Source organism: Oncorhynchus nerka, linkage group LG3 (genome assembly GCF_034236695.1).
Source record: "Oncorhynchus nerka isolate Pitt River linkage group LG3, Oner_Uvic_2.0, whole genome shotgun sequence".
In the NCBI taxonomy this organism is placed as follows: Eukaryota; Metazoa; Chordata; class Actinopteri; order Salmoniformes; family Salmonidae; genus Oncorhynchus; species Oncorhynchus nerka.
In genome coordinates this window covers 77,352,312-77,379,010 of record NC_088398.1, presented here as the reverse complement: position 1 = coordinate 77,379,010, position 26,699 = coordinate 77,352,312, and the positions used below count along the sequence as shown (strand labels likewise).

At 44.6% G+C, this 26,699-nt stretch overlaps 1 protein-coding gene across 1 annotated transcript in view; it reads right to left on the bottom strand.

Annotated features, from left to right (window-relative positions):
* Window positions 1-26,699, bottom strand: part of LOC115118925 (E3 ubiquitin-protein ligase Midline-1-like) — a 96,204-nt gene that overhangs the window by 68,713 nt on the left and 792 nt on the right. The gene's annotated exons all lie outside the window — the stretch shown is intronic.

The following is a 26,699-nucleotide window of genomic DNA, read 5'->3' as shown; positions in this document are numbered from 1 at the left end:
TCTAGCTCCAAGGCAACTTTGCTGTATTTTGTTTTTTTGTGTGTTATTTCTTACATTATTAGCTCAGAACGTTTTTTTGTGTTATTACATACAGCCGGGGCACAACTTTTGGATATCAGAGCGGCGGTAACTCACCAGCATTACGACCAGGAATACGACTTTCCAGAATTGGATCCTTTGTTCGTACCCCCCAGAGCAATTGAACTGAAGTCCCAGAGGCTGCTCCAAGATGCCGTCGGGGTAGAAGAGGTATTTGGAGTGGACTTCTAGTCCGGCTCAGGAGGCATGCACATCATCCACCATCCGCTTACGAGTATATGACTCGCTCTTGTTCAGTCGCTGGACAATAAAGTAGACGAGCTCAAGGTAAGGTTCTCCTTCCAGAGAGACATCAGGGATTGTAACATACTCTGTTTCACGGAAACATGGCTCTCTAAGGAAATACTGTCCCTGTCCATACAGCCAGCTGGGTTCTCAGTTCATCGCACAGACAGGAATAAAGAACTCTCCGTGAAGAAGAAAGGCGTGGTGTATGTTTCATGATTAACTACCCATGGTGTGATTGTGATAACATAGTCCTTTTGTTCACCCGACCTAGAATACCTCACAATCAAATGCCAACCATATTACCTCCCAAGAGAATTCTCTTCGGCTATAGTCACAGCCCTCAAACCGATACCACGACAGCCCTCAAGTAACTACACTGGACTTTATGCAAACTGGAAACCACATATCCTGAGGTCGCCTTTATTGTAGCTGGGTATTTCAACTAAGCAAATTTGAGGAAAAGTCTACTCAACTACTGAAAATTCCCCTTTCGAGATGCCTACAAGCCGTCCCCCGCACTCCCTTCGGCAAATCAGATCACGACTCCATCTTCTTCTTCAGTGGGGTTTATCTGCGGTTGGCATCCAATGTCATGGTGCATTACCATTCTGGAGTGTGGGCCAGAGACAGGGAGAATCTAAATCCTACCTGCCAGCCCAGTTGCTCTTTAAAAAGATAACAAAATATTTGAGACTATGTCTAATGACGTTCTACTCAATATGCTCTTTAAACTAATTTCCTGAATCCCCTTCTCCCTCATACTAGATCTCAGCCTCTCTTTTTCCCTCTGATACTGCCCACACTGTAGCAATACATGCTCAACTGTCTCGGTTTCCTGGCAATAATCACACTGTCTTGTTCGATGCTTTCCTATCACACTTAAGGTCTTGTTCAACTGTCCCACCCTTAATCTTGTCCCTCCCTGCTGTCATCGTCTCCCTGACATTCCTCTGTACTTGAAACATATGCCTGCCCTTAGTATCTCTATTCCATTGCACCTACCATCTCAGCACCACTACTGTCCATATCAGACTTTTTGCCTCTGCCTTGTTCATGGAAACTACAACCTTAACATCCCCAGTACTAAGTGCTTGTTTAGCCAATACATCAACTAGCTCCTTCCCCTCCACCCCCACATGGGCTGGGACCTAAGTAAATCTTATCTGTATACTCATTACTCTAATCCTGAAATGGGTTTGTAGCACCTCATAAAACATGTCTTGTTTGCTATGTGAGCTAAAGTACTAGAGACTCATTAACACTGCATGTGAATCAGAGCAAATAACTACTCTGTCTGGCTTGACTTCCTCCACCCACTACAAGGCCAACAGTATGGCCATCAGCTCCGCCATATATACAGCCAGATGATCTGTAATACTTTTCCTGACTCTCACCCCACATTCCTGCACTACAAATGTTGACCCAGTACATCCTGTCCTTGGATCTCTTGAATCTATGTAAATGGCCACAATAAATGGCCACAATATCCAGACGTCTATCAAGCAAATCAGATGGATCAACACCCTCCCTATCTTTCTGTAATGTCTCCAACATTTCTAGATCAACTACTGGAGGCGGGAGTAGCCATGGTGGATTTACAGGAATAGCTACCGTTGGACCAAACTCCCTTCTACACAGTCCCATCTCCTTCGCCTGGGTATTATCCACCCACCCAAAGCTTGTGTTCTGTCTTCGCTCATGTTCCAAGCATGCCTGTAAAATTCCCTTTGAAGGATGAGGCACCCCGGGTCTCTGTAGGTTGACCCAATAATTAATTGCCAGTTGCTGTCTCCTAATCTGCAATGGCATTTCCCTCATCTCCACCTGTAGTGCAGCCACTGGGGAGGTCAGAAACGCCCCACTACATAGTCCTTGTCCTTGTCCCTGTATGACATCTAGCCTTTCAATACGGTCCAGGCTGCAGAACCGTACGCTATACTGCCATAGTCAATTACAGATCAGATCAATGCAACATACATGGTCCTCAATGAGGAATGCCCAGTCCCCTACTCCTTCCCCGTCAGACCGGATCAATGCAACATACATGGTCCTCAATGAGGAACGCCCAGTCCCCTACTCCTTCCCCGTCAGACCGGATCAATGCAACATACATGGTCCTCAATGAGGAACGCCCAGTCCCCTACTCCTTCCCCGTCAGACCGGATCAATGCAACATACATGGTCCTCAATGAGGAACGCCCAGTCCCCTACTCCTTCCCCGTCAGACCGGATCAATGCAACATACATGGTCCTCAATGAGGAATGCCCAGTCCCCTACTCCTTCCCCGTCAGACCGGATCAATGCAACATACATGTCCTCAATGAGGAATGCCCAGTCCCCTACTCCTTCCCCGTCAGACCGGATCAATGCAACATACATGGTCATCAATGAGGAACGCCCAGGCCCCCACTCCTTCCCCGTCAGACAGCGCATCACGTTTGGCAGCTTCTTGCACTTTCCCACCACTCTCTCAATGTGTTCTGCCCAGGCCATTCTAGTGTCAAATATACCCCAAGGAACCTGAAGGCCCCCCACCCTCTCCAAGCTTCTCCCATATAACCTCAAGCATACCTCATCTCCCACCTTCCTCCTGGTAAAGAACACTGTCTGAGTTCTCTACAGAGAACCTGAATCCCCACATTAATGCCCACCGCTCTTCCTCATCAATTGCTTCCAGTACCTTCATGACTATGTATGGCACATTTCTTCCCCTCTTCCATAAGGCCCCATCATCTGCAAATAACAACCTCCCAATATCCGGCCACACCTGAGAGTAAACATCATTGATCATTAATTCACAACTTCATTTTGCTCCTCCCTTCCTATAGGCAGAAACTCAAACAGGAAATGCCAGTGCTAAGGTCTATTCAACGCTGGTCTGACCAATCGGAATCCATGCTCCAAGATTGTTTTGATCACGCAGACTGGGATATGTTCCGGATAGCCTCTGAGAATAACACCGACGTATACACGGACATGGTAGCTGAGTTCATCAGAAAGGGTATAGGGGATGTTGTTCCCACCGTGACTATTGAAACCTAAACAAACCAGAAACTGTGGATAGATGGCAGCATTAGTGCAAAACTGAAAGCGCGAACCACGTTATTTTACCATGGCAAGGTGACTGGGAATATGGTTGAATATAAACAGGGTAGTTTTTCCCTCTGTAAGTCACAATTCAACGGCTGAGACATGAGACGTCTGTGGCAGACAATCACAGATTACAAAGGGAAAACCAGCCACGTCGTGGACACCAAAGTCTTGCTCCCGAACAAGCTAAACAACTTCTTCGCCCACTTTGAGGATAACATAGTGCCATCGACACGGCTCGCTCCCAAGGACTGTGGGCTCTCATTCTCAGTGGCCGACGTGAGTAAGACATTTAAGCGTGCTAACCCTCGCAAGGCTGCCGGCCCAGACGGCATCCCTAGACGTGTCCTCAGAGCATGCGCAGACCAGCTGGCTGGACATGTTCAATCTCTCCCATTCCCAGTCTGCTGTCCCCACTTGCTTCAAGATGTCCTCCATTGTTCCTGCACCCTAGAAAGCAAAGGTAACTGATCTACATTACTATCTCCCAGTAGCAGTCACTTCTGTCATTATGAAGTGCTTTGAGAGGCTAGTGAAGGATCATTTCACCTCTACCTTACCTTACCTGACACCCTAGACCCACTTCAATTTGCTCTGCACACTGCCCTATCCCATCTGTGCAAGAGGAATGCCTTTGTAAGAATGCTGTTCATTGACTATAGCTCAGCCTTCAACACCATAGTATCCTCCAAGCTCATGATTAAGCTCGGGGTTCTGGGTCTGAACCCCACACTGTGCAACTGGGTCCTGGAATTCCTGACGGGCAGCCCCCAGGTGGTGAAGGTAGGAAACAACATCTCCACCTCGCTGATCCTCAACACAGGGGCCCCACAAGGGTGTGTACTCAGCCCCCTCCTGTACTCCCTGTTCACCCATGACTGGGTTTGCAGACGACAAAACAGTAGTAGGCCTGATTACCAACAATGATGAGACAGCCTACATGGAGGAGGTGAGGGCCCTGGCGCACGTCCCTATCCACATCGACGGGACCACATTGGAGAAGGTGAAAAGGTTCAAGTTCCTCTGCGTACACATCACTGACAATTTGAATTGGTCCACCCACACAGAGGTGCAAAAGTGCCTCTTCAACCTCAGGAGGCTGAAGAAATTCGGCTTGGCCCCTAAGACCCTCACGAACTTTTACTGATGCACAATTGAGAGCATCCTCTCCAGAGGGTGGTGGGGTCTGCACAACGCATCACTGGTAGGCCTACTACTGTTGTGTCGTCTGCAAACCCAGTCATGGGTGAACAGGGAGTACAGGAGGGGGCTGAGTACACACCCTTGTAGGGCCCCTGTGTTGAGGATCAGCGAGGTGGAGGTGTTGTTTTCTATCTCAAGGCCATCAGACTGTTAAATAGCCATCACTAGCTGGCTACCACCCGGTTACTAAACCCTGCACCTTTGATGCTGCTGCTCTATATACATATAGACATGGAATCCCCAGCCATTTTAATTATGGAACACTAGTCACTTTAATAATGTTTACACAGTGCTTTAATCATCTCATATGAATATACTGTATTCTATTTATTGCATTTTAATCAATGTCAATCTGACATTGCTCGTTCCTCATATTTATATATCTCTTAATTTCATTATTTTACTTTTAGATGTGTGTATTGTTGTGAATTGTTAGATACTACTGTACTGTTGGAGCTAGGAAGACAAGCATTTAGTTAGATACTACTGCACTGTTGGAGCTAGGAACACAAGCATTTAGTTAGATACTACTGCACTGTTGGAGCTAGGAAAACAAGCATTTAGTTAGATACTACTGCACTGTTGGAGCTAGGAACACAAGCATTTAGTTAGATACTACTGTACTGTTGGAGCTAGGAAAACAAGCATATCACTACACCTGCAAGAACATCTGCCAAATATGGTGTATGTGACCAAAAACATTTGATTTGTTGATATTTATTTGACAGTTATAAGAAAGGTTGTTTATAATTTGATTATTACTATATTTAGAAATCATTTAGATTATTTCAAGCCCCCACTTTAGTTGTATAGGAAACAATGATATGAGATGAGTTTTACCAGAAAGGTGATTATATCATCTTTCTGGCAGTATAGGCATTATTAGTTATTGTTTATGGTCCTCTCATGATAAATAATTACTTTTGAGATTGTCCATCTACCGTAGGCGGGAAATCTACATTTACCAGGATCAAACTGTTCTGCTTCCTAATCAACACTGGCATATCAGCCCCTCTGATGCCACAGCAACAACAGTGGAGCTGTATTCGTCTCAGCCATATTTTTTAAATATATTCCCAGCTGCATACAAATACTGGCACTATCAATCGATAGTGACTTAATGCATACTTCCCCATCATGCTCCAGCTGATGAAACATACAGATGAACAATGCAAACAAAGCCAGAGGGAAATAACAAATTATTGATTGAATATTTCACATATATACACACACACACACACACACAACCACACACACACACACACACACACACACACACACACACACACACACACACACACAACCACACACACACACACACACACACACACACACACACACACACACACACACACACACACACACACACACACACACACACACACACACACACACACACACACACACAACCACACACGCACACACGCACACACACGCACACGCAAACACACATACACATACACACACGCACACGCACACGCAAACACACACACACACACACACACACACAAGAAAGTGACTGCAGCCAAACGTATTGAATTTGACCTTAGTATACAGTTACTTAGCTTTATTTTGCATAAAGTAGGCAAAAATAAATGTTTTTAAAAACTGTGTTTCCATTGAACATGCGTTACAAATAAAGGCATTTTAATTATATGGAGAGTGCCTTGGTCTTCCTTTCTTTTTGATGACACATTGTATAATATTGTCTAAGTATATAAGTATAAGTAAAGTAAGACTGCTAAACCAAACAGTAAAAATATCACCCTACAAAGGACAAATCACTAAGCACCACACCTACTACCATGATAAAATGTGATATCTTGTATTTGTTAATAAAAACACAAAACATTGCCATTGTCCGTGACCAGTCACTTCTCCACACACAGCCTGGGTGACAGATGAACACAGCACTGTCACAGACACCTTGATTAGTGGCAAAGTGCTGAAAACATCAGTTTTCTTACTTCGGGAGCCTCTTTCTCTCTCTCAGCCTTGGTTGGTCTCTCCTGCTTCATCTGCCTTTGCCACTATTTGTGAAATTCTCCTCACACACGCACGCACGCACGCACGCACGCACGCACGCACGCACGCACGCACGCACACACACACACACACACACACACACACACACACACACACACACACACACACACACACACACACACACACACACACACACACAACACACCCACAACACACACACACAACACAATCGTTTCTCTCTCTTCTCTAATCCCCCTCAAAAAGAAGCAGAGTGTGCTTCAAATAACTCCAGCAGGCAGAAGTGACTTCTCAGGCTCTTCCTCTATGTGTTGTGTTGTTGGCTGGGATCATTAACTTCCTCTTTGTGTTGTGTTGTTGGCTGGGATCGTTAACTTAGTCCCTGGAGACTTTAGGAGGTAAATAATCCCCCTCCTGTGGTAGGAGGCTGTCAATCAAACCTGGTGGCGGGGACAGGGGAGCCTGGCTTCCAAGGAGACATCCCTGGTTGGTAATTAGGGTACAGCAGTGCCCTGCATGGAGATATATGGGACATGGGGATAGGGACATGGGGGTGGGGATGGGGGATATGGGGATGGGGATAAGGGGATATGGGGATGGGGATAAGGGGATGGGGATAAGGGGATATGGGGGTGAGGATAAGGGGATGGGGATATGGTGATGGGTATATGGGGATAAGGGGATGGGGATATGGGATATGGTGATATGGGATATGGGGATGGTGATATGGGATATGAGGATGGTGATATGGTGATACAATATGGGGGTGAGGATATGGGATATGGGGATGGTGATATGGGATATGGGGATGGTGATATGGGATATGGGGATGGTGATATGGGATATGAGGATGGTGATATGGGATATGAGGATGGTGATATGGGATATGAGGATGGTGATATGGGATATGAGGATGGTGATATGGGATAAGGGGATGGTGATATGGGATAAGGGGATGGTGATATGGGATATGAGGATGGTGATATGGGATATGAGGATGGTGATATGGTGATACAATATGGGGGTGAGGATATGGGATATGGGATATGGGGATGGTGATATGGGATATGAGGATGGTGATATGGGATATGAGGATGGTGATATGGGATATGAGGATGGTGATATGGGATATGGGGATGGCGATATGGGATATGGGGATGGTGATATGGGATAAGGGGATGGTGATACAATATGGGGGTGGTGATATGGGATAAGGGGATGGTGATATGGGGATAAGGGGATGGTGATATGGGATATGAGGATGGTGATATGGTGATACAATATGGGGATGGTGATATGGTGATGGTGATATGGGATATGGGGGTGAGGATATGGTGATAAGGGATGGGGATATGGGGATTTTTGGATAGGGAGTTGGGACAGCTGAGCTGGCCTGTATATTGATAATGGAGATAGATGACTCCTATTATTTTGCAATAAGAGACTTGACACATGAAATATATGTGTACTTAGCTATGTACTGTAGATGCATTATAGTTCACCGTACGATTTCACTGCTCATATGCTACAATTACAAGCGAGTACAGTATGAAAAAGTATTCAACCCATACAGTAAGATCCTTTTTAATTGCATGAGAAGGGATGGCATTGAGGAGAGTTGGCAGGGGGGTGTGTGTAAGGCTTTGGTTGCCATGGTGGTGTGCAACAGATCCACAGTGCATCTTGATTCTTGTGCCAAACAGCACTCTAATCTTTTCATGGAAAGTCCTCCAGCTCAGCTCTCTCGCTCCATCTCAGATGAAAGCCTGCTTGTCTCCGAGTCAGGCCCATGGCTGCCAGTCACTCCTGCTCTCCTTCTCTCCACCCCCTACTGTGAAGACTGGTAGAATGTTTTCAAAAGGCAAAGCAATTTGTTTACAAAGGCTTTCTCTGCACAATGGGACTGGACGTGTGAAGGGTCTTTCTGTTCCCACTGACCCCAAATATTCTCTTAAACTGATTGTTTGACATGGAGAGGCTTGAGGAATGGTACAGATGGAAGGTTTGTACAAAAGATTCCCAACAGAAGTGGTCAAGTTGGTGTCTAGTATACCTGCGTCAACTGACCCTCTCTTCACATCTTCACATCGTAGCTTGAGAGGAGCTTCCGATAAAATAGGTCAAACGCAGTGTGATAATTGTGAAATATGAAATCCATACATCGTTATGAAAAAATGTCCCTCGTTTCTAAAGATAAGACAAAAAAGATGTACCAAATGACTCAATAACTACTTGGCAAATGCTGTATACACGCCATGTTTGATTATTCTCATTTCGCTTGACAGAAGTATGCCCCCCCCAACCACCTTATTACAGCACGTGAAAACAACTCCACAAGCTAACTCTGACACATAGTGTATACGTTCGACACACAATTGAAATTCCAGCAATGTAGGAATCCTCCTGGAAGGCTGGTATTGAAATAGCTCTTATTCTATTCCATTTGTCTAGTTGCCAGGTAAAGCTCCAGAGTAAACAGTATTGCTCCATAATAGCATTTCCACTCAGCTTTTTTTACAAATGCCATCATGACAGATGCTGCAGTGTCATTGCCTCAGCAGTCCAGGTTATTTGGGGACAATACTTTTTTTTTTTTTTTTACTGGTAACAACTAGTTTACCAGCAGAAGGTCAAGTACAATATCACACCCATTTGAAGCTGAAATAAGGCTTGAGTGGAAACGTTGCTTTGAACCACTCCAAAAGGACATGTCTTGACTGCGGCTTAGCAACTGTCTCCACGTCGCCCACATGAAATCCAACTTGATCCTGAATCCAGGCTGGCAAACAAAGCTGCGTTTATGATTTTCTGAGAGAAAAGAGTCAGGAAACCAAAAGCTTTAAGGTTTTTAACTATAACTCACTTCTAAACAAACTTCCCTCAACAACATAATCATACCGATAACAATGAACTTCTGGTACATAATTGTGTAAAAGCCACATCTGACAGTGTTATAGTTAACTGAGGCATTACATAGAGTACAAACTGAGACGGCGAGGTTTTAGAGGCTAATTAGACAGGCAGCAAATACAGCTTCAAACGGAGACTGTGAGCTTTTAGAGGCTAATTAGACAGGCAGCAAATACAGCTTCAAACTGAGACTGTGAGATTTTAGAGGCTAATTAGACAGGCAGCAAATACAGCTTCAAACGGAGACAGTGAGATTTTAGAGGCTAATTAGACAGGCAGCAAATACAGCTTCAAACTGAGACTGTGAGCTTTTAGAGGCTAATTAGACAGGCAGCAAATACAGCTTCATCCAATCCAGAAGGCTTTGAACTAAAAGTGGCTATTTTGTTTCATATATTTACACAGTAGCAGCTACAATAGTCATTTACAACATTAACCATATCTATACTGTATTTCTGATCAATTTGATGTTATTTTAAGGGCCAAAAAAGCTGCATTTCTTGCAAAAACAAGGACTTTTCTAAGTGACCCCAAACTTTTGAACGGTAGTGTGTATATATATATATATACAAACGTTTGGACACACCTACTCATTCAAGGGTTTTTCTTTTATTTGACTATTTTCTACATTGCAGAATTGTAGTGAAGACATCAACAATATGAAATAGCACATATGGAATCATGTAGTGAGCAAAAAAGTGTTAAACACATCAAAATATATTTTATATTTGAGATTCTTCAAAGTAGCCACCCTTTGCCTTGATACATCTTTGCACACGCTTGGCATTCTCTCAACCAGCTTCACCTGGAATGCTTTTCCTACAGTCTTGAAGGAGTTACCACATATGCAGAGTCATATGTGGTATCTCTGTCAGTGTGTTCTTTGGCCCATCTTAATCTTTTTATAGGCCAGTCTGGGATATGGCTTTTTCTTTGCAACTCTGCCTAGAAGGCCAACATCCCGGAGTCGCCTCTTCACTGTTGATGTTGAGACTGGTGTTTTGTGGGTACTATTTATTGAAGCTGCCAGTTGAGGACTTGTGAGGTGTCTGTTTCTCAAATTAGACACTCTAATGTACTTGTGCTCTTGCTCAGTTGTGCACCGGGGTCACCCGCTGCTCTTTCTATTCTGGTTAGGGCCACTTTGCACTGTTCTGTGAAGGGAGTAGTACACATTGTTGTACGAGATCTTCAGTTTCTTGGCAATTTCTCGCATGGAATAGCCTTCATTTCTCAGAACAAGAATAGACTGACGAGTTTCTGGCCATTTTAAGCCTGTAATCGAACCCACAAATGCTGATGCTCCAGATACTCAACTAGTCTAAAGAATGCCAGTTTTATTGTTCTTTAATCAGCACAACAGTTTTCAGCTGTGCTAACATAATTGTTAAAGGGTTTTCTAATGATAAATTAGCCTTTTAAAATTATAAACTTGGATTAGCTTACACAACGTGCCATTGGATCACAGGAGCGATGGTTGCTGATAATGGGCCTCTGTACACGTACGTAGATATTCCATAAAAAATCTGTTGTTTCCAGCTACAGTAGTCATTTACAACATTAACAATGTCTACACTGTATTTCTGATACATTTCATGTTATTTTAATGGACAAAAAGTTGCTTTTCTTTGAAAAAGAAGGATATTTCTAAGTGACCCCAAACTTTTGAACGGTAGTGTATATATATATATATATATATAAAGCATCTACTGTTTGCTCTGATGACTACCATAATATAGAATAAATATTCCAAGCAGATGAATATTAATCCGTCAGGGGCTCTTTCCTTGGTGGAGTTTGGCACGACCATTAGAAGATATTGTCGGTTGGGAAAACCTTCCTTGAAGGACAAGATAAGGGCCGGAATAGAGAAAGCGCTGAGGCCTAATGGTTCAAAGAGTCTAAAGCACATGTGTGAGTCAGATGTAGGATGTGTCATATTTTGGACTGGGTTCACACCATCCATCCAATAATTAATCTACTCCCAGTACTCTTGGTTTAGTCTGGTTATTGAAGCGTTTAACTAGTCCATATGATCGCAACTAAACAGATTCATACATTAAGTTTTCTGAACATAATACACTTCTCAAATGTATAAAGGTTTCAGGTACAGGTGTATGAAAACTAGCCACATTATTCCCCATCATCAAACAATAGTTTATTTAGGTTCATAAATATACTAAATAAGAGGGTAATGCTCCACGAAAGTAATGTGATATCCTTCAAACACTTCAAACAAAAATCGAAAGGATTCCTGTAACTCACTTACAAGTAAAAGTATACTGCTGATATCATGAATCAGCATGTAAAGAATCTCAAGATGCTACCGCTCTCTATGACATCATAATAAATAGCTACACTCATAAATTACAACAACTTTCCACAATATACCGCCTTCACAGCGTAAGCAGTACTCACATAATACGTTCCAGGGTGGTCTTATCCAACAGAGAGGAATGATGCAACTCCCACTGAACGGTTATTAAACCCTCTACTGCATGTCACTGGCACATGGATGAAACTCTGCCTCCAAACACAACACAGCCACCTAGTTACTGTGGTGCCTTCCCTCCCTCTGCCTCAGCCCCAGCCCTGGCTGTATGCTCACGGAAGCGTGTAACATGCTGGGGAAGCGTAATTTCCACTGGGTTATTTCAAGGACGCTGCCTCAAATTAAGGGCTAGGGCTCTCTTTTCCCCATCTATCCCTTCTCCACGTCATGAGACAAAAGGTAAGCTAATGTGAAGACAAAGGCTGGGGAGCAGGGGGAACCTTGGGGACTCTATTGTGATGAGGCTGGGGATGGGGCTGGAACTCACTCTAGAACATAACCAGGCTGAAGCCAGATGGGGTCAGCCTCCAAGGCTCGGCTGCTTCGCTGCATCCCGTCCACACACCCATTCATCATCACAATAGATAGACAACACTGCTCAATGAAAGCTTCTCATGAGATCATGAATGGTCAAATAAATGTTCAATTCCAAGACCACAAGATCTAACTAGGGTGGCAGTGCGAAGTCTTCATTGATGTCTCCAATGTTAGCATGGTCAGCTGTGAGAACAGAGATGTAATGCAAGTGAATGCGAGCATGTTTTAGCGATAAATGTTTCACAGATTTATTATGAGGCTGTATTGACTATTTCTGTATTCAACCAGCCAGGAGACTTAACATTAAATTGAGGGATAAATCCAGTATGAACTTAACATTAAATTGAGGGATAAATCCAGTATGAACTTAACATTAAATTGAGGGATAAATCCAGTATGAACGACACTTTACTGAACTAAATCTGCATCATTCTATAAGAACCCTATCATTGTTTTATTCTACCTTATTGTCCCCCACAGACAGTTCTATTGGCAATGTAAATTAGCCTATGATGTGGACGTACCCACGGTAACCATGGCAAAGGTTCAACATTTTAATTACTCTGCTGCCCCATCAGTAAGAGGATCTCCCCAAGGCTCACTTCTGAACAACACAAGGCTAATGAATCAAATAAGTAAGGCACACGTTCTGTACATTACCTTGGAAGTAATGGACGACGCAGCAGGACGAGGTTGGTGGAGTTCCTTTTTCCCCTCGAGGTAATGTACAGAACGGAGGAATTATCCCGCTTATACCACAGCTGCCAAAGAAAACAATACTCAAAAGCATGAATTTATCCGTTAGAATTTTTTGTTGTTGTTGTTGTTGATATTTTCATTATAAGCGAATTCGTACTTTATTATCTTTTGGTTGTATATTAATGAATGTGACCCAGTTGGATGAAAGAAGTGCAGGACCTGTCTTTTTCTAAGTCAGTCCATGAGACTATGTTCACGGAAATTCCCAAACGACAGTATGCTATAGAGACCTCTGATTATTCATACACATTTTGACAGATGGAATTTCAATGACTTTTCCATGACTTCTCCATGATTTTGAACCAATTTTTTTAAAATTATAAATAATTGGTAGCGTCTCTATATTGTCTACATTAAAAAGTCTTCATACATGTGGTATTGACACTAGAAGGCTGCTGGTTTTTGATCCCATGTAGACCCACTATTTCCTGCAATTGTGCTCTCAAATTCACCCTCCACAAAGTAGAATAACTGCATTGTTAGGCTACTGTATAAAACACATGTGGTCAACCCTGCACCTGGAGAGGTACTGGGCCGCAGGCTTTTGATCTAGCCCTGAAACACACCCGAGTCTGCTTATCAAGGTCCTGTTGAGAAGCTGGTGTTTAGGCTATATCAAATCTAATTTTATTGGTCACATACACATGTTTAGCAGATGTTATTGCGGGTGTAGTGAAATGCTTGTAACTTCTAGCTCCAACAGTGCAGTAATATCTAACCAGTAATATCTAAAAATATCACAACAATACACACAAATCTAAAGTAAAGGATTGGAATTAAGAATATATAAATATACTGTTGTATGTTAGAGCAGGGCTCCAATCAAAAGCCAGCACACCCAGTATACTTAATCCTCCTGGAGGATGACTGGCAACCCTTTACATAAAAGGTTGCAACATTACAACCAAATAGTTTTCTGTCTTTATACAATTATTCCCTCATTCAATGAATCAAGGATTAAATGGATAAGGTAGACTACTTCAAAGCAAAGTAGCTAATACATGCTTATCTATAACCTTGAAAAGGCTAAAATATTCATGTTTCAGGGGAGATCTATGCACACAGCATGGACGCTATTTGTCAATTAGGCTATTCTTTGAATATTTTGTAACATTGTCTGGATTACATAGTCTACTATTTAATAGAGGGGAATCCCAACTTTCAAATAACAATGTCAGATTTATTTCTCAACAGTGCTGGTGCCAAAAATCTCCCCCCCTGCCAGAATTCTCCCCCCTTCACGTTCTTCATTGCTGCGACTTGCTTGCTAGTTGAAATATCTGCTCTTCACTCAGTTTTCGGTTTAGCTATTTGTTTCAAGTGTATGTGGTGGTTCAAGCTTGTATCAATCAACCCTTGGCGAACCCCCACTTCAGCGCCCGCGCACACCCCCTCCTGTACCCTGGGGCGCCCATGTCCACCCCCGGCAAGAAGCCACCCTGGGCGGCTGCCCATATCGCCCGTACCTAAATCCGCTACTGATTTGTATTAGTCTATAAATAAATCTCTTTGCCAAAATTCGTCATCTCTCCCATGTCTTATTCAACTAGTATATGTGAAAGTGTAAGGATAGTAATTCAGCCGTAGTTGTTCTGAAATGTTTATTATTTCCCAACATTTTACTCCCTCTTCTATGTTTAATATAACACACATACAGTACATTAATTATTAATTTTGCTTGCCGATCCTGACGTGAAGTTTGTTCTATAGGAAGTATTTGACTCTAGCACAATATTAAGGACATTTTTATGGGGGGGGTTGTTCTGGCAGGAGGGAGATTTTTGGCAACAACACCTGTGGAAAGGTGAAAACGAGTCAAAGACATTAATGCTTAAACCAGAGCCAACTCCCCGTACTCACCGTGGGGAGCATGTGACCGGACAGGCACCATGTTTTGCAGTGATATGCACTGTGTCTCCAGTGCGCCTCCACGGCCCAGTATATCCTGCCCCGGCCATACTATGACGACCCTCCCACTCTGTCTGCCGTATTCTCTCTTTGTTCTTGTTTCCTTATTAGGATGCCGGTGGGCGGAGTTGGGAGGGTCGTCAGCTACATGGGGAACACCTGGGCCCGGTGTGTTCCAGGATAAATAGACCTCTTCCACATTCATGGAGGAGACTCTCTCCATGCAGACACCTTTATAGATTTTGTTGTGTTTCTTGGTGGTTTTTGGCTGTTTGTTTTAGCATCTTTCAACACCCTGCATTATCACATTAATGCATGCAAAACACTCACTTACACTACTGATTACTGATTACACACACCATTGTATATTATACTTAGTTACTTATTTAATAAATATATATTTTGCTACTTCTTATCTCCACGTTGTCTTCCTTTTGTTACGGGCTTTGAGCCGGTTCGTGACAAGACGTACTGTGTCTCCAGTGCGCCTTCACAGCCCAGTGCGTCCTGTGCCAGCTCCCCGCACTTGCCATGCGAAGGTGGTCCTTTGTCCAGGACGCGTTGTGCCAGCTCTACGCTCCAGACCTCCAGTGCGCCTCCACGGTCCAGTATATCCTGTGCCAGCTCCATGCACCCGGCATCCTGTGCCTGTTCCATGCACGAAGCCTCCAGTGATGATCCATGGCACGAAGCCTCCAGTGATGATCCATGGCCCAGAGCCTCCAGCGACGGTCGGCAGTCCAGAGCCTCAGAGACGATCCAAGGTCCGGAGTCTCCAGCGAGGGTCTGCAGTCCAGAGCCTCCAGAGACCATCCAAGGTCCGGAGTCTCCAGCGACGGTCTGCAGTCCAGAGCCTCCAGCTAGGGTTCCCGGTCCTGAGCCTCCAGCGACAGTTCCCGGTCCGGAGCCTCCAGCGACGATCTACGGTCCGGAGTCCCCTGCGACGGACTGCAGTCCAGAGCCTCCAGCGAGGGTTCCCGGTCCAGAGCCTCCAGCGAGGGTTCCCGGTCCTGAGCCTCCAGCGACGGTTCCCAGTCCGGAGCCCCCAGCGACGATCTACGGTCCGGAGTCCCCGGCGACAATCCACGGTCCTGAGTCCCCGGCGATGATCCACGGTTCGATTCCACCGGCGATGATTCAAGGTCCGGAGCTTCCGGCGATGATCCCCGCACCAGAGGCGCCACCAAAGTTGGCAGAGCGGGGTCTGCGTCCCGCACCGGAGTCGCCACCGAGGGTAGGTGCCCACCCGGACCCTCCCCTATAGGTTCAGGTTTGCGGCTGGAATCCGCACCTTTGGGGGGGAGGGGTACTGTCACGCCCTGACCGTAGAGATCCTTTTAATTCTCTATTTGATTAGGTCAGGGTGTGACTAGGGTGGGCAATCTGTTTCTATTTCTTTGTTGGCCGGGTATGGTTCCCAATCAGAGGCAGCTGCCTATAATTGTCTCTGATTGGGGATCATACTTAGGCAGCCTTTTCCACTTGTAGTTTGTGGGATCTTGCTTTTGGTACTGTGCTGCTTAGCTCTACTCAACGTTACATTTAGTTTAATTTAAAATGTACGCCTACCACGCTGCACCTTGGTCCGATCCTTCCAACAACGAGCGTAACAATTTAATTATTTTGATTGGCTAGCTACTTCTGAAATGTGTCTCTCTCCTCGGGCAACGGCACGGCACACTCACACACAGATGATGCACATCACACTGTGTGTGCTGGCCTAATTCTGATCATGTCTGATATGTCGACTTTTAAGTGAGTGATGATATATTTAGGAAAGAGGAAAACATTATATTAAAATTCCATGACTTTTCCAAGATTTTCAAGACCATAAGAACCCTCGTTGACAACTTGGAACACCATATCCTGCCCATTCAATCTGGCACATTCTCAATCTGTGCATTCTGAAGCTGGCACCATATACTGTAGACTGGCACGCATACACCGGATTCACAGACTAGCAGCAAATAAACTTAAACAAAGCGAAATAAGGACATGAATTCTCCGTTGCTATTCAATGCCGCTCTTGCCTTCATTCCACTTTGTTCAAACTTTTTGTGTGAATCCAGGCCGGTGATCGGACATTTTGTCTTATGGAGGAGCTGAAACGCAGTTGGAGGTGCTGGTACGACCCTCCAGACCGCTCCGACCCAAAACAAGCACTGGTTGTTTGTTTCATATGGTTCACTGCCATGCTCGCTGGCAACGTTCTTGTCCCATGCTTGCTAGCTAGCCAACTAACTATGGCTAACTAACTATAGCCAACTAACTATGGCTAACACAGTCACGACCTCTGCAGTCAGAATAAAAGCAAAGTAGCTGCATTAGCATTCGTTTAAGCAGTTTTCTATTGACATTCATTTGGGTACACCAAATTAAAGACGATGCCTAAGTTTGCCTGGCAAAGCTAGAAAATGTTGGCTTCTAAGTCAAGACACTCAACACTGTACATTACGAGGAAAGCGCATTACATATCAAACTTTAAGCTAGAAGCTAGCTACCTTAGTTAAATAGTTTGTTGCTAGGAAACCTACCAAGACCTGCCAAGATTACAACAGATGGTCAAACTAGAAACATGGGAGGATTTGACAGCATAGAGCCACTTGTGTCATGACTGCAACAGTAGAGACCAGAGAAATCCATGGTCAGCACTCACCACGTAAGGTCATCAGATGCTCCCAATAAATATATGTCTGCAAAAACAAATCAATGCAGGAAGTTTTTCCTCCTTGAACCTGCATTTACAATGTATCCAATTTCGGGTTCGTGTGGTTGTTGGTTTAGCTTTCTGTAACTATGTAGCATATACAGTTGTGTACATATTTGTCATGATTTCAAGGTGTCCGGAATATCTATTCGAACAGAGTCCCGATATATTTTCCAACTGTAAGTTATCTGGTTTTAATACCCATTTGAGAATTCCCTTCCAGCCAATCAGAAACGAGTATTCAACAACGCTGTGGTATAAATCACTATAGAAATTCCTACAAATCAATATAGAAATTCACAGAGTCCTACAATAACTAATGAACCTACTTTTAACTCTTATCAAAAATATGACTTATAGAATAGCAATAGAATAGCAATGCCGATGCCTAGTATCCTCATAACCTTCGTTTGTTGTTTTCAGTTTGAGAAGCTGTGGTTAAGTGTCTAGCGAGTGGAACTAGAAAAGCCAAATGTATATATGCCACAGCCAGAGATCCACTGAATGTAAACAATCTTTGAACTGCTTTCTGATCAGCCCGGATAACATATAGTGAGGGGATATAGGAGTCATTGACCTGGAAGTGATGCTTTTCCTCTGGGTGTAGGCTGCTACGGTACACTACAGCGTGATTGGCTCCATGGCTACAGCCCTGCCTGCCAGCCCTGTGGTATCAGATGCCATGCAGTTCTCTCTCTCACACGAGCTGTAGCCAACCAACAGCAGCCATGATCTGAACTGACACAGTGTAGGACGTTATAAGGAGCATAGAAAAAGTATTGGAGGAACTGTATGCTGTTTAACAGTGTAATATGAGGATGTCTACATCCTGGGGAATTCCTAGTCGATATTATTCTGTAGATATTACTACTGATATGCTGTAGACACTTAAAATATCATAACAGTGCTGGTATGTGTATCAAACAACACTTGTACCATGATTAAGACTACAAAATAACTTTGCATAAAGAGATGACTTTAGAGTTTCACCTCTGGTGGTCCACTGTGTTCCTGATACTTGACTCCTCAAAAGGTCAGAGGTCATGTAATCTCCTTTCAAAGACAAATGTCAGGATTAGACTGTTTACGATGAGGCAGGTTATGACTAGCTAGCCTGGCTCACTCTACAAACCCACAACTTGGACACAAAACCTGCAGACAATGTATGACTCAAATGTCCAGCACAGATAAATCCCTCAGAAAAGAACAGCAGGGATGAGTTATGATCTGTGGTTAAGAGCAGCACAATGTGACGCTGAATATCTGTCGTAACTTATGGGAAAATAAGATCATGTGTTGTGTTTAGTTCCACAGAATAGCCCATAGCCAAAGACTGTTTGCTTAATTTTTTTCCTGAAAAATGTATCATTCTTTTGTAGGACTGTGGTGAAAGCCGGGCCACATTCTTTACTGCTTGGAGAGCCCTATAATTGCTTCCAGCAGGTCCTGAGGGTTTTCTGAGACTCTGTTAGACTATGAGATGTCTTCATTAAGCATCATCACAACTTAAAGGGGCAATTTGCAGTTGCTTCATCCATTTCTGGGCTTCTGAATTAATTAAATGTAACCATTGATATTTGAAGAATATAACTTCGAAACACCTCAGGAGCTCCATGAGAACCAAAAATATAAGCTTGTTTTACTCCAATGTTTGTAAACAAAGCAAAATGTTAACAAACACTATATAAGGTAGCCTCAAAACATGGTTAAAACTACAATTTTTTGATATCATGGATGGTCAGTCCTTGCATCCATAGTTCTGTCTAGGAATTTGTCCAGCCCTATCCCTCAGATTTTTAAAGAAACAGGGGTGGGATTTTGGCTTTGTAATTGTTTCAACTGCTGATTGACACTTTAAAGCAGTTTTTCTCAATTCAGATGAGAAATGTCCAGGTCATACATTTACACAGCTAACAATACCCCTGATCAAATCATCACTTAACTTTAATACAGACCCTATTGTACTGTGCCTTGTATCCTCCCACAAACAGACAGTCTTAAAAAACTGAACAAAGTGCAGACTAGACTACTACTATCTAGACTACTGTGACTTATCCTGGGACGGGCTGAGCACCGCGGGGGCCCAGCTGTTAGAGAACTGGGTCGGAGCTCTGCGTCTGGGCTCTGGGTCTGGGTCGGAGCTCTGGGTCTGGGTAAGAGCTCTGGGTCTGGGCTCTGGGTTTGGGTCGGAGCTCTGGGTCTAGGTCTGGGTCTGGGTCAGAGCTCTGGGTCTGGGCTCTGGGTCTGGGTCGGGGCTCTGGGTCTAGGTCTGGGTCAGAGCTCTGGGTCTGGGCTCTGGGTCTGGGTCGAATCTCTGGGTCTGTTCTCTGGGTCTGGGTCAGAACTCTGGGTCTGGGTCAGAGCTCTGGGTCTGGGCACTGGGTCTGGGTCGGAGCTCTGGGTCTAGGTCTGGGTCAGAGCTCTGGGTCTGGGCTCTGGGTCTGGATCAGAGCTCTGGGTCTGGGCTCTGGGTCTGGGTCGGAGCTCTGGGTCTAGGTCTGGGCCAGAGCTCTGGGTCTGGATCAGAGCTCTGGGTCTGAGCTCTGGGTCTGGGTCGAAGCTCTGGGTCTAAGTCTGGGTCTGGGTCAGAGCTCTGGGTCTGGGTCTGGGTCAGAGCTCTGGGGCTGGGCTCTGGGTCTGGGTCGGAGCTCTGGGTCTGGGCTCTGGGTCTGGGTCTGAGCTCTGGGTCTAGGTCTGAGCTCTGGGTCTAGGTCTGAGCTCTGGGTCTGGGTCTGGGTCTGGGTCTGGGTCTGGGTCTGGGTCTAGGTCTGAGCTCTGGATCTGGGTCGGAGCTCTGGGTCTGAGCTCTGGGTCTGAGCTCTGGGTCTAGGTCTGAGCTCTGGGTCTTGGTCTGGGTCTAGGTCTGAGCTCTGGGTCTTGGTCTGGGTCAAGGTCTGAGCTCTGGGTCTTGATCTAGGTCTGGGTCTGAGCTCTGGGTTTGAGCTCTGGGTGTGGCTGGGTGCATTCCATCCTAACTAGACTACTGGCTCTGAGGGATCATCAAAACACTAACACTACTTTATCCCCTCACTGGGAATGGCCACATGCTGGGTTGTTGGGTGGCAGAATAGCTTATCACAGTGGATATAAGTTAGCTATCACTTGTTGGCATATATCATTGTTGTGCTACATGATAATTGAGAAGGTTCTGGTTTAGGTTGCTGTTGAGTAGTCTATCAGTTTACTGACAAAGCTGAAAGCTTCATTGCTTTGGCCTACTTGAGGAATGCAGAATATCATTCTTTCACTCCTTCTCCATATGTATCTCACATGCTTTAAAGTATTTGCAGGACACATTCCCCAAACTTGGCTCGTACAATAGACTCCCATTTCAAAATGGGTTAAACAGTCGCCTTATCCCTTGAGCTCAGATTGTCTTCTCTGAGAACGGGAGCTTGTGCTCCAGCCTACAACAGCGGAGGAGTATCCAACCACACGTTGTGGTGACTGACACACAGACTCAACATCTCTCTTTCCACAGTCACTACTATGGCACAACACTGGGGCTCACATCAACCCAGAGTCATGTTCCTTCACAACACCCAGGTCTGGGGAACTCACACTCACTGATGGACTTGCCTCTCTTGATCTGTGATGTACTGTATTTCTCATTAAGGAGAACAGTAATTGAGGCTGAAGTGGAATTTAAGAGGTGATAAAGGAAGAGAAACAAAAATTAAACGTAAATACAAAAATCACAAGAAATCCACATTATTCATGAGATATTAGCTGAAAAAAAGGATTTGGCTGAGTAATTCAGTCCAGAAGTGAGAGAAAGGTTCTGTTTGGCTCAGTTGTTAGAGCATGGTGCTTGCAATGGCAGGGTTCTGGGTTCAATTCCCATGGGGGACCAGTAGGAAAATGTATGCACTCACTACATTAAATTGTTCTGGATAAGAGCATCTGCTAAAATGTGAAGGCACTAGAGATTAATGAAGAGAGAAAATACTACTCATTCAGTCCCTTTAATATGGAGTCTCTGGAGTGTTCAAACACCACCAGATGCTTCTTTGAGGAAACCAAAATTAATATACCAGATTCCCACTTTTACAAGTGTTGGCACAGTTAGATGTACTTTATCCTTTCCTAAAATAACATGGTATTGGTGTCATTTTAACCAAAAAGCTTTAGGTTAAGATATATGTCATAATGTTTATTTCAAATGATAAGCTTTATAGTGTAAAGTTACATGGAATGGAAACCCTTTGTACTTAATTAAGTACAGTAGCCGCCTGACAGTTAAATGGTTGCCTGAAAAATAAGTATGCAATTCACAGGGGGCTGCTGAGAACGGCTCATAATAATGGAATCAAATACCTGGAAACCATGTGTTTGATGCGTTTGATACCATTCCACTATTCTGCTCCAGTCATTTCCACGAGCGCGTTCTCCCCAATTAAGATGCCACCAGCCCCCTGTGGAACGCATTCCTTTTTCTGTTTAATAAGCCAACGACAGACCGGTTTCCTCTTTGTGGCACCTGGTAACTCACTGGACCTGTCAGACCGGTTTCCTCTTTGTGGTACCTGGTAACTCACTGGACCTGTCAGACCGGTTTCCTCTTTGTGGTACCTGGTAACTCACTGGACCTGTCAGACCGGTTTCCTCTTTGTGGTACCTGGTAACTCACTGGACCTGACAGACCGGTTTCCTCTTTGTGGTACCTGGTAACTCACTGGACCTGTCAGACCGGTTTCCTCTTTGTGGTACCTGGTAACTCACTGGACCTGTCAGACCGGTTTCCTCTTTGTGGCACCTGGTAACTCACTGGACCTGTCAGACCGGTTTCCTCTTTGTGGTACCTGGTAACTCACTGGACCTGACAGACCGTTTTCCTCTTTGTGGTACCTGGTAACTCACTGGACCTGTCAGACCGGTTTCCTCTTTGTGGTACCTGGTAACTCACTGGACCTGTCAGACCGGTTTCCACTTTGTGGTACCTGGTAACTCACTGGACCTGTCAGACCGGTTTCCTCTTTGTGGTACCTGGTAACTCACTGGACCTGTCAGACCGGTTTCCTCTTTGTGGTACCTGGTAACTCACTGGACCTGTCAGACCGGTTTCCTCTTTGTGGTACCTGGTAACTCACTGGACCTGTCAGACCGGTTTCCTCTTTGTGGTACCTGGTAACTCACTGGACCTGTCAGACCGGTTTCCTCTTTGTACCTGGTACCTGGTAACTCACCTGGTAACTCCTGGTCAGACCGGTTTCCTCTTTGTGGTACCTGGTAACTCACTGGACCTGTCAGACCGGTTTCCTCTTTGTGGTACCTGGTAACTCACTGGACCTGTCAGACCGGTTTCCTCTTTGTGGTACCTGGTAACTCACTGGACCTGTCAGACCGGTTTCCTCTTTGTGGTACCTGGTAACTCACTGGACCTGTCAGACCGGTTTCCTCTTTGTGGTACCTGGTAACTCACTGGACCTGTCAGACCGGTTTCCTCTTTGTGGTACCTGGTAACTCACTGGACCTGTCAGACCGGTTTCCTCTTTGTGGTACCTGGTAACTCACTGGACCTGTCAGACCGGTTTCCTCTTTGTGGTACCTGGTAACTCACTGGACCTGTCAGACCGGTTTCCTCTTTGTGGTACCTGGTAACTCACTGGACCTGTCAGACCGGTTTCCTCTTTGTGGTACCTGGTAACTCACTGGACCTGTCAGACCGGTTTCCTCTTTGTGGTACCTGGTAACTCACTGGACCTCAGACCGGTTTCTTTGTGGTACCTGGTAACTCACTGGACCTGTCGGTTTCCTCTTTGTGGTACCTGGTAACTCACTGGACCTGTCAGACCGGTTTCCTCTTTGTGGTACCTGGTAACTCACTGGACCTGTCAGACTGGTTTCCTCTTTGTGGTACCTGGTAACTCACTGGACCTGTCAGACCGGTTTCCTCTTTGTGGTACCTGGTAACTCACTGGACCTGTCAGACCGGTTTCCTCTTTGTGGTACCTGGTAACTCACTGGACCTGTCAGACCGGTTTCCTCTTTGTGGTACCTGGTAACTCACTGGACCTGTCAGACTGGTTTCCTCTTTGTGGTACCTGGTAACTCACTGGACCTGTCAGACCGGTTTTCTCTTTGTGGTACCTGGTAACTCACTGACCTGTCAGACTGGACTTGTAACTCACTGGACCTGTCAGACCGGTTTCCTCTTTGTGGTACCTGGTAACTCACTGGACCTGTCAGACCGGTTTCCTCTTTGTGGTACCTGGTAACTCACTGGACCTGTCAGACCGGTTTCCTCTTTGTGGTACCTGGTAACTCACTGGACCTGTCAGACCGGTTTCCTCTTTGTGGTACCTGATAACTCACTGGACCTGTCAGACCGGTTTCCTCTTTGTGGTATCTGGTAACTCACTGGACCTGTCAGACCGGTTTCCTCTTTGTGGTACCTGGTAACTCACTGGACCTGTCAGACCGGTTTCCTCTTTGTGGTACCTGGTAACTCACTGGACCTGTCAGACCGGTTTCCTCTTTGTCTCAGATGGTATGATTCATGTTCACACCAGTCTTACCTGGTAACTCACTGGACCTGTCAGACCGGTTTTCTTTGTGGTACCTGGTAACTCACTGGACCTGTCAGACCGGTTTCCTCTTTGTCTCAGATGGTATGATTCATGTTCACACCAGTCTTAACTTACTCTACCTCAGCAATTCCTGCGCCTCCTTAATCTGAACACACACTTCCTCTCTCACACACACACACGCACGCACGCACGCACGCACGCACGCACACACACACACACACACACACACACACACACACACACACACACACACACACACACACACACACACACACACACACACACACACACACACACAGACCAGTCACAGTAATTCACTTACAGCCCATTGCTATTCTGCTGTTTATCAGAGTGGAAGAAAAATCCAAACAACGTTGGGCTCTGAGTCTCATGAATATTCATTTAAAAGAGATTGATGAAGTCTTTTTATAGTCCTTCTAAGGCAATACTGAGGATGTGTTATCCTAATCACTCTGCAATCCCTAATCAAATCATATGATCTGCCTTGCGCACAATGTGCAGGGGAGACAACAATGTTGAGTCAGCAACAATTTAGAAGCTGAGAGATGCAAGTGAAAGTCATGGAGAAAGTTATGCAAAAACTCAATCATGAACACAATTCACAGTTTCATCACACATTGTTGTCATTTGTCCTTACATATGTAGGATCTTAATTTGAACCAGTTTGCTACATCAGAAAAATAATCCTGTAGCAAAAGGAAATGTCAATTATTATGTGGATTATAATGAATGGACATTTTTGTAGGGATTGATACATTCTTTCCTAAGGGAACATTTCAAAATGGAAATTACAAACTTCAGAAGCCATTTAAAACCTCAAATACACTACAAGTTTAACATTTTCAGGAAAGATCTCTTCCAACCGGGTGATCAAATTAGGATACTACATCTGTAGACCTCTATAGCAGGGTTCCCCAACTGGTGGTGCCAGTTATATATATACTATATACACAGTTGAAGTCGGAAGCTTACATACACCTTAGCCAAATAAATTTAAACTCAGTTTTTCACAATTTAATCCATGGTAAAAATTCCCTGTCTTAGGTCAGTTAGGATCACCACTTTATTTTAAGAATATGAAATATAGTAGAGAATAATAGTAGAGAGAATGATTTTATTTCAGCTTTTATTTTTTTCACCACATTCCCAGTGGGTCAGAAGTTTACATACACTCAATTAGTATTTGGCCTATTGCCTATAAATTATTTAACTTGGGTCAAACGTTTTGGGTAGCCTTCCACAAGCTTTCCACAATAAGTTGGGTGAATTTTGGCCCATTCCTCCTGACAGAGCTGGTGTAACTGTCAGGTTTGTAGGCCTCCTTGCTCGCACACTATTTTTCAGATCTGCCCTCAAATTGTTCTATAGGATTGAGGTAAGGGCTTTGTGATGGCCACTCCAATACCTTGTCTTTGTTATCCTTACGCCATTTTGCCACAGCTTGGAAGTATGCTTGGGGTCATTGTCCATTTGGAAGGCCCATTTGCGACCAAGCTTTAACTTCCTGACTGATGTCTTGAGATGTTGCTTCAATATATCCACATAATTGGACTGGTGTGAAGTAGACCAGTCCCTCCTGCAGCAAAGCACCCCCACAACATGATGCTTCCACCCCAGTGCTTGACGGTTGGGATGGTGTTCTTTGGCTTGCAAGCCTCCCCCTTTTTCCTCCAAACATCACGACGGTCATTATGGCCAAACAGTTCTATTTTTGTTTCATCAGACCAGAGGACATTTCTCCAAAAAGTACGATCTTTGTCCCCATGTGCAGTTGCAAACCATAGTCTGGCTTTTTTATGGCAGTTTTGGAGCAGTGGCTTCTTCCTTGGTGAGCGGCATTTCAGGTCAGGTTGATATAGGACTCGTTTTACTGTGGATACAGATACTTTTGTACCTGTTTCCTCCAGCATCTTCACAAGGTCCTTTGCTGTTGTTCTGGGATTGATTTGCACTTTTCACACCAAAGTACGTTCATCTCTAGGAGACGGAATGACCGTCATGAAGGCTGTGTGGTTCCATGGTGTTTATACTTGCACACTATTGTTTGTACAGATGAACGTGGTACCTTCAGGTGTTGAACCAGACTTGTTATGATCTACAAAAAAATGTTTAGGTCTTGGCTGATGTCTTTTGATTTTCCCATGATGTCAAGCAAAGAACACTACGTTTGAAGGTAGGCCTTGAAATACATCCACAGGTACACCTCCAATTGACTCAAATGATGTCAATTAGCCTATCAGAAGCTTCTAAAGCCATGACATCATTTTCTGGAATTTTGTTTAAAGGCTGTTTAAAGGCACAGTCAACTTAGTGTATGTAAACTTCTGACCCACTAGAATTGTGATACAGTGAATTATAAGTGAAATAATC